Here is a 15,042-nt window from a genome sequence, read left to right as displayed (position 1 = left end):
CCCATCTCCACTAATGAGAGCAATTAGCGGACACTAATTGCTTTTCTCAGTGTTTTCATACCCCGTCCGGTATCGCTCATCCCTCTGTATTTTTTCACCCTCTCTTCACCATCCACACGATTTCTCCTCTAGGCTGTGGCAGCCGAAGTGGTTCTCATGGTTGCGCTTCATTAGCTCCTGCTATATAGTTTCCCTTAAGCTATTTTGCTTCTGCCTGTGCTGTCTTACTATGTAAGATTTTTGTTTTTCTTTACAATTCAAATTGCTTCAAGCAAAAATAGGAAATCAATACGTGGCAGTCAATGTTGATATTGTGGCGGGTCGCCACAAATAAGTCAATATATGGGAGACACTAATCTGGCGACAGGCCAATAACGGATCCCGTCTTCTTGGTGAACTTATTGATCCTGGTCACCTCAACAGACAACAGCAAAGACGAGAACACTTGCCATGAATCTGTGACCTCAGAAAACACAGCACAGGGTCTTTGTTAAAAGTCTACACCCATACGGTGTGAAGCCACAGTGTATGGTGAAGCCTGCATTTAATGCCCCAAAAAGTCCACTTGCCTATGACTTAAAGTTCCCATGGCATGAAAATGTCATTTAACATTAATATGAGTTCCCCCAGCCTGCCTATGATCCCCCAGTGGCGAGAAATGGCGATAGGTGTAAACCGAGCCCTGGGTATCCTTTGAGAAAATTAAAGCTCATATGGGCCGATCTGGAGTCTTGCCCCTTTTAAGGAGGAGAGCTCATTGTGGGACTGGCTCTAGTGGCTGTAATTCTGCACCATGGCTGAATTTTGGGAAAGAGACTTCAGATACAGTATTAGGGGACCACTAAGGCCTTTATGAAAGAGACTTCAGATACAGTATTAGGGGACCACTAAGGTCTATATAAAAGCATCCAACATGCAAAAATCGCCGCCTCTCTGACTGAGAATCTTCTTAGACATACTTTGCTAATGTGATGGAGACACAACTGGTAGTTTATGTTGACAACCACGTCTAAAAGCTTATCGGAGCAAAAGGGAATCTAGTGTCAACACTATGTGGTGGCTTCTCACCATATGGTCTTTGATCCTGATATGGGGATGAAATTGAACCATGTAACTAAAGGAATTTAAGGTTTTGGTTTAAGTCTGTTTTCACTTCATACTCTAACCGGATAGATGGTGCCCTGGAAGTCAGAATTGCCTTGATAACAATCTCAACACAAGCTCAGAATTTAGCTTATCCCCTTAAAGGCTTAACCTGCAGGTGAAAGCTGTCAGATGAAACCGCTTGTTGGGGAGAAACCAGGATTTTCTGCTGAGATTGGCATGGAAAACTTAACAGTGATCACAAGATAGAGAGATGAGACATATATGTCAGACTTTGCAGTGTCCACCATTTCAGAGCACTTTACTATGGCAACAACCAAGCAAACTGTTGCATTGATGAAAATGAGCAAATTGGCATGCCAACCCTAATGTGGATCTAGCAGAGGATTGGAGGGTGGTGTTTGGAGAGAGTGAGGGACGGTAACCTTTGGATGTTGGCGCAGCAGGCCGCTGACCTCGTGTCACCCAGCTTATGCTGCGGGTTACCAGAGGTCCCAGGAGTTGGGTGGCTCTGCCATGACCATCACTGCCACAGTCCCTCGATCCCTTTGAGACAGGGCTGAGGTCCATACCAAAATGGGGATGAAAGGGCTAATCTGCCCTCAGAGTAAGGCGCTTCAGTGGGAGGGACTGCAAAGACTAAATGAGGACAAGCTGCTCTGAATTATGGTCATGCTACAGTTACACTTAGGCCAAATATATATATGCACGCATACATACATACATACATACATACATATATATACATATACACATACATATCCTATATATACATACATATAAGTACACATATACATACAGTATATACACATATAGATATATACATACTGTATATACACATATGTGTGTGTGTGTATATATATATGTATATATATATGTATATTTATATATACAATATATGTATGTGTATGTATGTGTATATGTATATATATGTGCATATACTGTATGTATATATGTGCATATACTGTATTTATATGTTAGTATATGCGCATATATGTGTGTTGTGTGTGTGTGTGTGTGTGGTGTGTGTGTGTGTGTGTGTGTGGTGTGTGTTGTGTGTGTGTGTGTGTGGTGTGTGTGTGTGTGTGTGTGTGGTGTGTCAAGTCAGTGTCCATGATGTGATAGGCGCTACATTTTTAATTCTAGCATGATCTTTCTCCTCTGTTGTTCCGTCCATCTAGTTATTCATCTATCTGTTTATCACTCTCCCCTATCTTTCTGATTCATTCACATTCATATCAACAACCGCGGGAAAATACATGATCTTGCAATCCCATTTACACATTTAGTATACAGCAGCACAACAAGCTACAGCCTACATAATAAAATGACTTTAGAGTAGATTCAGCACATTTCTGACTTCGATCTTGCTTAAAAAATGAAAGAATTAAAACAAATAATATAATAAGACAAAATAAAATAAATAACTGCTAGACTATTGCAAGGAGTCCTCTCGTTTTAGCCTGGGGGGAAATGTTCCCAAAAAAGGCCCCGAAGGGAAATATGATAACCCGAAAACTCGGTTTGGCCCTGGTTCACAAAAACCCCGGGTTGATTCCCTCACGGGGTTGGGAGGGTCATGGGGTTTTGGGGTTTTGTGCGGTTTTTTTTATTTTTTTTTTAATCTTAAACAAATCCAGAAAAAAGAAAAACTTCAGCATCGATATATAAATTAAAATTTTTCCCCAATTAGGATACACTATTACAAAAAGTTTCCCATCATGGAATAAAGCACAAAAAGTTTTACGTGATTCAAGCCATTATTGGGGCCTTCTCAGGGGAAAGTAGCTGAGACGAACGCAAGGGGAGGAGGGTTTTTGGGCTTCAAACGCTTTTTTTTTTTTGGGAAAAAAAAAAAAGGAGAAAAGGTTTTCCATTACCGGAAAATTATGGGCCTTTTTTTACCGAAAATTTAAATATTACCCAAATCCCAACCCGAAATAACCGGGATAAAACAACCTGCCAATTTAAGGGGCTTTTATTTAAAATTTTTCCCTTAAAAATAAAAGAAAGAGAGGAAAATCAAGTTCTTTTTGTTTGTAAAGTAAAATTTTAACCACAAAATTTTCTTTAAAAAATTTTAAAGGGAAATTTTTGGGGAATATAAAATAATTTTAGCTGGGCCCTGCAACCTTCCCCGAAAGGGGCTCAGGATGTGCAAAGTTGGTAATAATGGCGGATTTAAGACAAATAACAAATTATTGAATAAATCAAATTTGAGCATGTCGTCGTGGCTTGTGATTTTACATTTTTATTTATTTTATCCGGGGGCTGGCCCACATTCATGGGTTTTTGAAAAAGGTTTTGGACTAAAAAAAGAGCGTATGTCCCCAATTTGGGTCATCGTACGTCTCTTTCCCATTTTTTTTGACCTTTGGGTTTGTGTGGTGTCTGGTGTGTGGTGTGTGTGTGTGTTGGTGTTTGGGTCTGTGTGGCGGCCAGCCGCCCGGGGGGAATGAGCACCCCCCCCGCTGCAGGCTGACGGATTGAACAGCAGAGGCTTTGGGTGAAAAAAAGGGTTTTAGCCATTGATGTTTAAAAAAATTTTCATGTTGCGTTTTATCGCAAAAAGTGAAACACCTTTGGGGCAATACGGGGGACAGGCCCGTTCCTCATGCGTTTTGACGGGTTTTTGATGGTTTTTCATGAACCTGCCCTCCATAGTTAACGGTCGCCAAACATTCTTTCCACTGGAAAGGGAGGGGGGAAAGTCCCCCTCACGTTTTAGAATGACCTTTGGGGTTAGTTTTTTAAAAAAAATTTTTTTTTTTTTAAAATGCCCCTCTCCCCCGATGAAGGAGCTCTGATTTGGTTTTTATTTTCGTTTACCAGCCCAAGCAAAGGCTTTTGGGGGAGAGGGGAAGATTGTAGACCCATTGAAAAAGAAAAGAAAATAGCGTTTTTTACCGAGCCCACCGATTATTTGGGGGGGTGAAAATGTGGCTGATATTAGACATTTTCCCCATATTCCGTATCGGCATTTAAATGGCCTTTTTAAAAAATAAATAAATTAATTTAATTTAATCAATTAATAAAAAAAATTAAACATCAGAAACATTTAATGGGAAAAAAATATTTTTGAATAAATTTTCTTAAAATTTTTTTTTTTTTTTCTTTTTTTTTAAAAAGGCCATTATAAATGCCCATATGATATAATTTTTAATATTATATATATTATAAAATTATATATTTTAAAGATAAACCCTGTTTGAGCGTTGGGGTTTACTGATTTTTTTTTTTTGTTTTTTTTTTTTTGTTCAAGGGGCTTTTAATTTTTTTATCTTAAATTTGTAATTTTATACATTTTATTTATCAGAACGTTGATATATTTTGATGTCCCTCCGTTCTATTGTGACAATAAAATAAATTGTTATCATAATATATAAATATTATTATGTTCTTTTAGTGAGAACTCATAAATAACTACAAGTAACTAATGTTAGGGAAATCTGTTTATGTTTTGTAACATTAAAAAATATATCGGCCGATATATCGGCATATCGGATTTTTAAATAACCAAATATTCGTATCGCTATCGGCCTTAAAAATCCTTTATCGGTCGAGTTCTAGTACACACTTTGTTTTGCTTCAGAACCTCTAACAACCAAACCTACACGCTTGTCCTTGAAAGTGAGCCTTTAAATATATAATAATAATAATAATAATAATAATAATAATACTCCAATACATACACATATCCAAGGAAGAGATGCTAAAATGTTGCCTAATAATTTGTACTTCATGAAGGTAAAGCATAGTCCAAGTCTGTTTTATTGAATTAGATTATATTTAGGTATATATTTATATTTAGTACCTTGAATATAACTCTATTTTAACATTTCCTTACTAACCTCCAGATGTTTCTACCCACAGTCCTCTGTACCATATCTTAGTTTTCTATTGGTTCTATGCAGGATGCAGAAACTCAGCACTTAGAGATGGGCGTACGTCTCATACTTTAAAGTAGGTTAGTTTGTACACTCCCAACTCTTCAAATGCCTAATGTCTAAATAACCATTTCACAATATTTAAAGCGGCAGTCCATCCACCTTCATCTGATTCTCTCTGTGCCATTTCATGTCATTCTTTACTCTCTCCGTGTCAACATTGCCATGGGAATTCAAAGACTTATGAACTCTGCCGTCACAAGTAAACAAAAGAGAAAACGCTTTCAGAATAAAATAAAGAATTGGTAACTTGTGCAGGCAGGCGATGATGCATGTGCTGTCACTGTACCATATGTTTTATTGCCTTTGATGGCATGCCAGCTGTCTCGTCCTCGCTTTGAAGGATACTTTTATGAGCTTACTTCCATATTTACTGCTGCTGCTTTTGTGACAGTGGGGGAAGATAAAGAGAGAAGTGGGAGAAAAAGCAAGTTGTGGGGGGGATGTTGCCTTGTCCCCATCCTGACGACAGCACTAGCATTTAATATTTCTGTTTTCCCGGAGATTTGGGCTTGTAACCTAATCCGAGGTCTTGTTCTGTGATGTTTGGTGGTTAAACGACAAATTTGCTGAGCACACAAGGCCAAAGGGCTCCTGCTATCGAAGCAAAAAACAACAGTGAAAGATGAAACATTCCTTTCTCTGACTGAAAAGCACTTCTCTGACCATTTATCATAGCTCGTAAGAGACATTAAACATGTTTTATAGTGCTTTTGTTTTACTGTTTGTTTTTAATTTATGTATTGAGCGTGTTTTATGAAGCAGTATAAATACTGAGTGAAATCAAGTAAATTGAATTTACATTTTATTGTGAAACAATTTCTAGGTTCAGAGAAGATGACACTCTGTCCAACAAATGACACCCACGAAACACAGTCTAGTGTGTTTTCATATGTTGTAAACAACCATCTGTTAAATGTTCCTCCATTTTCCAACCAATTTGGGTCTAAAAGAGTAGAGAAGCTGCCTTGAACAGAGCCGTAGCACGCCATAGTATTCAATGAACTGTCTGAGTTTCCATCCACTTGTCAATCAAATGATCTGAAGTTCAGTAAAAAAAAAAAAAAAAAAACTCATGCGGATAAAGCTGGTGAAAGTGTGTTTCCATCCAACGACTTTAAAGCCAATTAAAACCTGGGGTGACGACGTCACTTGACGCATTTTTGCGATCAAATTGGTATATCGAATAGATTTTAGACATTTGAAGGGTTTTCCATTTATTTTCGCACTGAATTGCACAATATCCAAGCAAACTTTTGCGAACAAGGTTTTTCTAGACAAAATGGATCGTTTACCAACACATGATCAATATGGGACAAGTTGTAAAAGTGCTTATGTGTCAGCTGATAGCGACATATCAAGCTATAATAAGAAGACAATGACACTATCAACACATTGCTATGCCTTTTATTGTCCCTCTGGCACCGCTGCGAGACTCTTTTTTTGAGACATGTCTCGCTGTTTGAGAGCCTTCCATTTACTCCGCAGGACGTCCCACGGCTTGTCCTAACCTTTGTCGGCCATTTCCTTTGCGAGTTCCTGATAAGTTAAATTCAAAAAGTCTCTCGTCTCCTCGTCCGTCCACTTCCATCCGTCTTTGTTGACAGCCGCCATGTGTGCAGACAGAGCGGAAACCCTGGGCGGAAATTAACTACAACTTCTTCTTCTTCTTCTTCGTTTTGTGGCGGGTTGCAATCATAAAATGACCTAAAACTTAATCGCAATTCATTATTTATTCAGCAAATAACGTTTCCATCAGCGTTTATCGCATTAGCCGTATAGCGATCAAGATAAAATCCGATGAAACTGAACGTGTTTCCTTTGAGTCGATATTCATGAAATTCCATCGAATTTTACTGTTTCCATAAAGCATATTTCATCTGATATCACTTAATTCAGATAGAAACGTGTGGATGGAAACATAGCTAATGGCAGTGCATACATTAACCACTGTTCGATTGATGAACTGTTTTTTTGTGGCCACACGTCAGAAAGGTTGAGGATTTTATTTGATCAGTGTTTGCTCACAGAATTGAGTTTAAAACCCTAATTTCCGCTACCCGGTTAATTTTGACCAATTTTAATTGAGGACAAGGCTCAAGTGTTGCACTGTGTATTATTGAAGTTGAGGTAAAAAATGATAGGGTGAGGTTTTATGGTTTTATGACTGTAGGTGTTACCATCATGCTCTTTGTATTTATACAATGTTTGTATTCAGAATCTGTTTATCAAGAAATACATACCAGTCAGATGTACAATGCAGTGAATGTAAAGTTGCATTAAAAAGTAGATAAACAGAAAAATAGAGGAAGATAGCAGAACAAAGAGATGCAGAGATAAGTCAGTTAAAATGTATTGGCTTCCTGAATCAGCCAGCTGCAGCCATAGAGTGTAAAATGAATTGGTTGATGCTTTAGGGCCTGGAAAGTGAAGCCAACGCGGAAGTGCCTTAAGGGCAGCGCCACTGCAACCATAAAAAAAAATATGGCGCGGCCGCGTCGCCCTCCCCAGCTCCACCCTCCGGTCAAAAATCCTCACTTCCACTTTCCCAGTTAGTGCATCCCCGATTCCTCTCCTCGTCTTCCCTCCTTGCGTCTTAGTCTCGCTTACGGTGGATTGGAGGAAGAGACGCGATGAGAGAGCAGTCGCAGCACCAGGCGTTTAACAAAATGAGACATCCGTGCCTCGGAGCTGTCATTTTAAAGCGACCCCAATTAAATCGGATGTGCAGCACAGTATCAGCGGTCCATTGTTTTGACATTTGTATTCATTTTATGATCTCTGTCAGGTGAGCAGAACAGTGTTTTATGTTTTTTGTTTACCTTCAATTCAATTGGCATAATGTGGCAATAAAGTACGGATGTTATACACTCGTGTGTGTGTGTGTGTGTGTGTGTGTGTGTGTGTTGTGTGTGTGTGTGTGTGTGTGTGTTGTGGTGTGTGTGTGTGTGGGTGTGTGTGTGTGTGTGTGTGTGTGGTGTGTGTGTGTGTGTGTGTGTGGTGTATATGTATGTGTATATGTATGTGTATATGCGTTGTGGGTATGTGTGTGTGCGTGCGTGTGTGTGTGGTGTGTGTGTGTGTATATGTATGTGTATATGCGTGTGTGGGTATGTGTGTGTGCGTGCGTGTGTGTGTGTGTGTGTGTGTGTGTGTATGTATATATGTATGTGTATAGTATGTGTGTGTGTGTGTGTGTGTGTGTGTCTCTCTGTGTCTGTGTGTTAAACACAGCAATTAAAAATGTATGACAACTATATATGTATGTGTATATGTGTGTGTGTGTGTGTGTGTGTATATATACGGTATATAGGCTAAACATATGGCATTTATAGGCTAAATTTTATTGTGTGAAGCATAAAAAATACTTTAAGTTTATGGCCAAATACCTCTACAACTAATGACATTCCCATCACACTTGTTGTATTGACCTTGCAGGCTTAACTATTACGAACGTGGTGAACATTCTATAAAAGACTAGCTTTATCAATGTTTTTTGTCCATGTCACTAGGACTGGTAGACTTTTTGTGATGCAGGTATTCAACACTCCAGAAATCTGAAGCAGTAAATCAGTGTAAAGACGAATGTCTAAGAAATGTGTGACCAGCAGTAACACGACTGCTAGAATAGGAACAGGATTAAGTCATGTCCAATCAATAACGATGTGTGGGGGAAGTTTTTTTCTGAGATGCTTTTTATTGAGCCATCTAGAGGAGTTGTGTGCTTGTATGTATGATTCAACAAAATGTGTAATGAAAGACGTTCACTTAGTGATCCTGACATACCGTGCCTGTTTTCTGTCTCGCTCCATCATGTGCTATCCTCGATAACTGTCAACATTGGCCCTAGATGGCTCAAGTAACAGTCATGTCAGATGCAGTGTGTTAGTAAATTAAGGGACAGTATGCACACACAGCCCCCAGACATCTCCAGGTCCTTCACCGTGGCTGTCTTCATCCATCAGAATAGATTTCTCTACATTCCACCCAGCAGGTTGAATCATTTTTGTGGAAGCAGCAGTCACAGCTCACAGCCTCCCAGGGTAAATGTCAACTCTACGATTAGGAAGGAGCCTGGTAGGGAGCCTCCAACGCCTTCTTACCCTCACATCGTCACAGTCCTCACGGCGCCCACAGCGCAGCTGAGCTGTGGCAACAGATGCGGGCGCATGCAAGGCGGGGAATGTGTCCGTGGGCCAGCGTGGATGTATGTGTGTTTTTGTGCCTACGTGCACCGTGGTTGGATGTCTGTGCCGACTCTAACTTCTGTCTGCTCTTCGGCTCTATGAGATCCTCATGTATGAGGTATTCATACGCACACCCTCTCTGCCTTCCCGAAGCTTTTATTGAACTCCAACAATATCCCATCATCAGCGACTGCCTGCAAAACCCGTACATCTGTCACGATTTTCTATCCCCCCCCATATCGTCTCCTACCATCTGCCCAAATGGAAAGAAAGACACGGAGACACGCTTGAAGACTACACTTCCTGTCCTGCACGCCTTACCAAATTTCTCTTTGGAGGGGAGCATTGTGTCTGTATATTTCCTATGTTCTAATTTGTACAAAGCAAGCTTACAGGTATAGGCAAACCCCGGCAGCACACTGTGTGTCTGTCTCACATCCTCAGTTTTCTCCTTGTCACTCTTTGCTTTTTAAAAAGGAGACACACATCAGAGTTGAGAGCAAGAAAAGAGAAAGGAGAGGGGAAGACTTTCTACCGCAGGGAGTATTGTCATTGCAGGTGTTGGTCACCCCCTGGTGAAACGTGACACTGATGCCATCTCCGGTGAATTTGATTTGTAGTGCCAGGTAGTAGTACAGGAGAGTGTAAAGTGAATCAGCCACACCTACGTTTCCTTGCACTTTAAAAGCAAAAGCCTAGAGGACCACCACGATACCTTCTGGTTCTGTCTTTGCTAATCACATTTCATCTGAGAGGACATCATGCCCAGGCAGACTGGAAATTCTGATAGCTGCTGACACTGTGTGATATGATATATTGGCAGATAGCACCTTGATAATTGCTTGAGCTGTCATGAAAGCACAATTGATTTCCTCTAGAGATACAGTAAGAATAATAAAAGGTTGCTTTGGCCGTAACTTGGACCAGACTGGGCGAGCCAGATGGAGGTTGTGACTTTTTTTTTTAATTCTTTTATTTTTGAAACAGTGAGAACAAGACAATAGCCAGATTTACATTACGTCATTGTCACAGCTCCGGTCCGTGATCTAGACCAAAGTTCTCCATTCCCAACATTCCCATTTTTGTAAATATAATCAGAACATATTAGAGCACAATACAAGGGGTGCATTACTATAAGACATATCTCTAACACATATAGAAACAAAAGACAACAACACAATTATTTTTGAAATAAACTGTACATAAAATACAGTACAATTAGAAATCAACCCTCGATTACCACTATTTTGACAACATTCCTGCATGTTGTGTTTGATTAACATAGGACACCCATTTTGACCATAAGACTACAAATCTATTCATCTGCAAACGGAGTGAAAATGTTAGTCTTTCCATCTGGTAGATTTCATAAACACATTCTGTGACTCTTTATTCTTAATGCCTGGCCTTTGACTTCCAAATAAAATATGAGGATGATAATGAGAATACTTAGGTGAAGGCACTGCTCCACGGGTGAAGAGACCCCTGATGTTACCTGGACTGGATACTTGTAGTTTATGCAAGTAACTAGGGCTGGGCAATATATCGATATTAAATATTGATATTGTGATCTGAGACTGGATAGCTTAACCCTTGTGTTGTCCTTGGGTCAAACTGACCCGTTTCAAAGTGTTTTCTATCAGAAATATGGATTTCTTTCAACCAAATTGCCCAAAAATAACATGGGTGTTTTATTTAATCTTATAGTATTTGAATTCTTTTTTTTTTATAATGGTTTCAAAACAGTATTGGGACTAAACTTTGACATCTGCCCATCTGTGATCCACTCAACATCCTCTGATCTTAACTATTTGGCAAAATAATTCATAATTTCTGCCTTTTTAACTAAAAGTTATGTATAATTTGATATAAATGAGGTTTGTTGACAATGAATTCCAAGAATAAGTGTAAAACCTATTATAAAACCAGCTCAGGTTTAAAAAAAAAAAAAAAAATTCAGAAAAAGCGACAAACATTGGAAAAGCACAAAAAAATGTTGACCTGGAAGGACAAGTTCATGGTTAACGGGAAGACAACACGAGGGTTAATATCTTAATATCGTGATATGACATAGGTGTTATCTTTGACTGGTTTTAAAGGCTGCATTACAGTTAAGTGATGTACTTTTCTGACTGTTTTAGTTTTATTATGTGCCTTTTCCCCACTTAGACATTCGGTCCACATTACTGCCCACATTACACATTATTTATCTAAAATCTAAGTGTGAAGATATATTGTTTAAGAACTACTTGTCAACCCCAGTATGTTGCCGCAATATTGATATTGAGGGATTTGGTCAAGCATATCGGGATATCTCATTTTCTCCCTATAGCCCGGCCCTAATATGAACACATTCTGACTCTTCTCAGCAGTGTGTAGAAGAGAGAGAGAGAGAGAGAGGCAATACTTAGTGCTGAAGGTTACATTCCCTCTCTTCCCCTCTGTTCTGTCTCAGCGCAACCAGTTAGCCCGGCCATAATCACTCTCAATTTGGATGGCCCAGTCCCACGCACATGGTCCATGTAATTGCACTCACAGAGAGCCGTGTAATATTATGCACAGCCTGGAAAGAATATACCGGAAGAATATTACATATGCTTTTAAAATGTCCTTTCACAGTTATTCCACTGATATTGCTCTGGCAGTTCCAAGGACACAAATTGGGAGTTGGACAATCTGCAAATTGGAATGAATGAAAACAACAAAATCAAAGCATCATGTGAAGTTCTGCGCTATAGGAAAATTGAGTAGTTTACACTCACTTATGACACAGAACTTAGTTTCGTGAATTCAGCCAAACGTATGGCTAGAAAAAGGCACGTTTCCTAATCCAACATGCAACAACTACTTTTCTATTCTGAAAACATGGACATTAGTATTTTGCTATATAGGGAAGCCAAAAGAGAGAACCGAAACTAATATGAGAATGTCCTTTTTTATTAGAGGATGAATAAAGGACAACTCAATCACTGGGACCCACCTAGATTCATCAGGCATTAAGAAAGACCCTAATGAGAAGGCGTTCCCCAAAATTGAGAGAGAGATGTTATGATACACAGCAGCTCAGAGAAATTATGACAAGGAGCATAAGAAGAGTGAATATGAGTGAAAATAAGCTTGAGAAAGTGAAGAGAGAGACTGTGAAATGACTTGAGGGAGCCGAGCGACAGACGATGGAGGAGAGCCTTAGGGATGAACAAAGGAGGGATTAGATGAATGTGACCTCATCAATCGCTACAAGAACAAGTTTTAATGCATTACATTTTTTCTGAGTTGGCTTTAAGTGATGTACTGGGGTTTTTGGAAACTTGTTTTCCAAACTTAAATGTGCAGAAGCACATTTTTATCGGCCTAGAGCTTGGATGTACAGTAAATTGTTTTAAATTTAGACTTTAGGCTCATTTGTGAATCCTACCGGATGTATTTTGAAGGCCCTTAAAGGGACGCGCCGACTTACTGGGACTTTAGCCTATTCACCGTAACCCCCCCCCCCCCCCCCCCCCCCCCCCAGAGTTAAAGTCCATACACACCCTTCTCATCTCCGTGCGTACTGTAACTCTGTCTGACGCCCCCAGCATTGGCTTAGCCTAGCACAGATCCTGCAGGTAACTGGTTCCAACTAGCTACTGCTCCCAATGTATGACAAAATAACGCCAACATGTTCTTATTTACATGTTGGGATTTGTATAGTCCCAGGGTGTACAAATAAGAAGTCACATGAGACACAGCCATCTCCTAACCGCATACTAACTGGGAAATACATTCTCAGAAAGAAGAATAAAATATAAACGTCAACCGTGTTGTGAGTGATGGCTTTGGATAGTATGTCCACCACAGGACGCTCTACAACGTCCCTGTTAGTGTTGGAGTTGCATAGTGTGTCCACCAGAGGACGCTCTACAACGTCCCTGTTAGTGATGGCGTTGCATAGTGTGTCCACCAGAGGACGCTCTACAGCGTCCCTGTTAGTGATGGCGTTGCATAGTCTGTCCACCAGAGGACGCTCTACAACGTCCCTGTTAGTGATGGCGTTGCATAGTCTGTCCACCAGAGGACGCTCTACAACGTCCCTGTTAGTGTTGGCGTTGCATAGTGTCCACCAGAGGGCGCTCTACAGCGTCCCTGTTAGTGATGGCGTTGCATAGTCTGTCCACCAGAGGACGCTCTACAACGTCCCTGTTAGTGATGGCGTTGCATAGTGTGTCCACCAGAGGACGCTCTACAACGTCCCTGTTAGTGATGGCGTTGCATAGTCTGTCCACCAGAGGACGCTCTACAGCGTCCCTGTTGGCAACACTGATTTTTTTGGTTGTTTTGTTATTGTGTTTTTGTTCAAAGGACTTTAAGTTTCATATCTTAAGTTTGTATTTTTATACATTTTATATATCAGACCTTTAATATATTTTTATGTTCCTCTGTTCTGTGACAATAAAATACATTATTATCATATTATTTTAGTGCAAACTATTAAATAACTACAAATAACTAATGTTAGGGTAATCTGTTTGAGTTTTGTTACGTGTTTCTGGATTATACTATTTTTAATATATATCGGCATATCTATTTAAATAACCAAATATTCGTGTTGGTATCGGCCTTAAAAAATCCTTTATCGGTCGGGCTCTACGGTCAGTGATGTGATGACATTTTTTATCAGCCAGGTCAGCCATCTCCATCCAATTTCACATAATAATTTGATCCGTTGTTGTTAGAAATGCATTATTTATTTAATAACTTCCAACAAAGGTGTTTTTTCGCTTCTTTAACTTTTGACTCTTGCTGATTTAAGAATAGCAGACTTCACCTTTTTAAAGGAGTCCCTAAAACAGTATTCACACGTGGGCTTCACGCCATCACCCTGCATGGTATAATTAATGTACCTAAGGATAAATAGGCAAATACAATGTTCCAGCCAACAACAGCATCTTCAAGGAAGCTTAAGTGTTTTGATCTCGTGGAGGCACAGTAGCACTTAAAACCTCCATTATCTGTCCTCTTTGGTCCCTTATCCTGATTGCTGTCTGTATACCCTCACAGATATGATAACCACTGTGTCACACTAGATGTTGTTTGGTGTATTGTGTTTTTTAGAGCTCCTTAGAGATTTGAATGGTTCCTGGTTGTAGGCTGAGTTTTCACCTTCCAGGGCAAAAATCTGTCAAAACTGTCACTTGTAATAACTGTTTGCATGCGTTGTTTAGGTATGTGAATTGGATCGCGGATTTAAGCATGCTCCGCTACGCTGTGCCGTTTGGGCCTCTATCTATCTCGATAAAGCTGTAGGCCTTTCTATAATGACCTATGGCTTAGGCTTTTGAATACATGCCATGACAAATAGATTAGATACACTCACAGAAATAGCAGTAATGATCTTGTTTTTCAGGGAGTTAAAGGATTATCTAATAGTATTACTGAAAACATCTGTGTAAGCATCAGCCTGTACTCGCTGTCTCACGTCTCTTGATTTACCCATTCCTGGCAGATGTTCAATGACTGCGGAAAGTCATATTTTACACGGGGTTTGTCTCCAAATTTTCTCTGTGAAAAGCAACCCAGGATTTCTTGTGTCAATATGACACTGAAATATAGTGAAATAAGTAAGGAGAGACATCAAGTGGAAGATATACACAATGAGAAAAGGAGTGGAGATCATTTAATCCTCCTGCCCAGTCCCCCTTGCCAATTTTATTTTTGGAGGGGAGCACTTTGTCAGGATATTTTCTATGTTATATGTGCAGCAAGCAGATTATCAATATCAGATTTGCTAATATTACAAAGCCGACGGCAAACCGCTCATCTGTCTT

General features: G+C 39.7%; 1 protein-coding gene across 1 annotated transcript in view; it reads left to right on the top strand.

Annotated features, from left to right (window-relative positions):
* dph1 (diphthamide biosynthesis 1) overlaps window positions 1-15,042 on the top strand; it is a 76,353-nt gene that overhangs the window by 19,489 nt on the left and 41,822 nt on the right. The window lies entirely within an intron of this gene.

Source organism: Etheostoma spectabile, chromosome 3, assembly GCF_008692095.1.
Source record: "Etheostoma spectabile isolate EspeVRDwgs_2016 chromosome 3, UIUC_Espe_1.0, whole genome shotgun sequence".
Classification (NCBI taxonomy): domain Eukaryota; kingdom Metazoa; phylum Chordata; class Actinopteri; order Perciformes; family Percidae; genus Etheostoma; species Etheostoma spectabile.
Note: the sequence above shows the minus strand (reverse complement) of the source record. Positions and strands in the feature narration are given on the sequence as shown.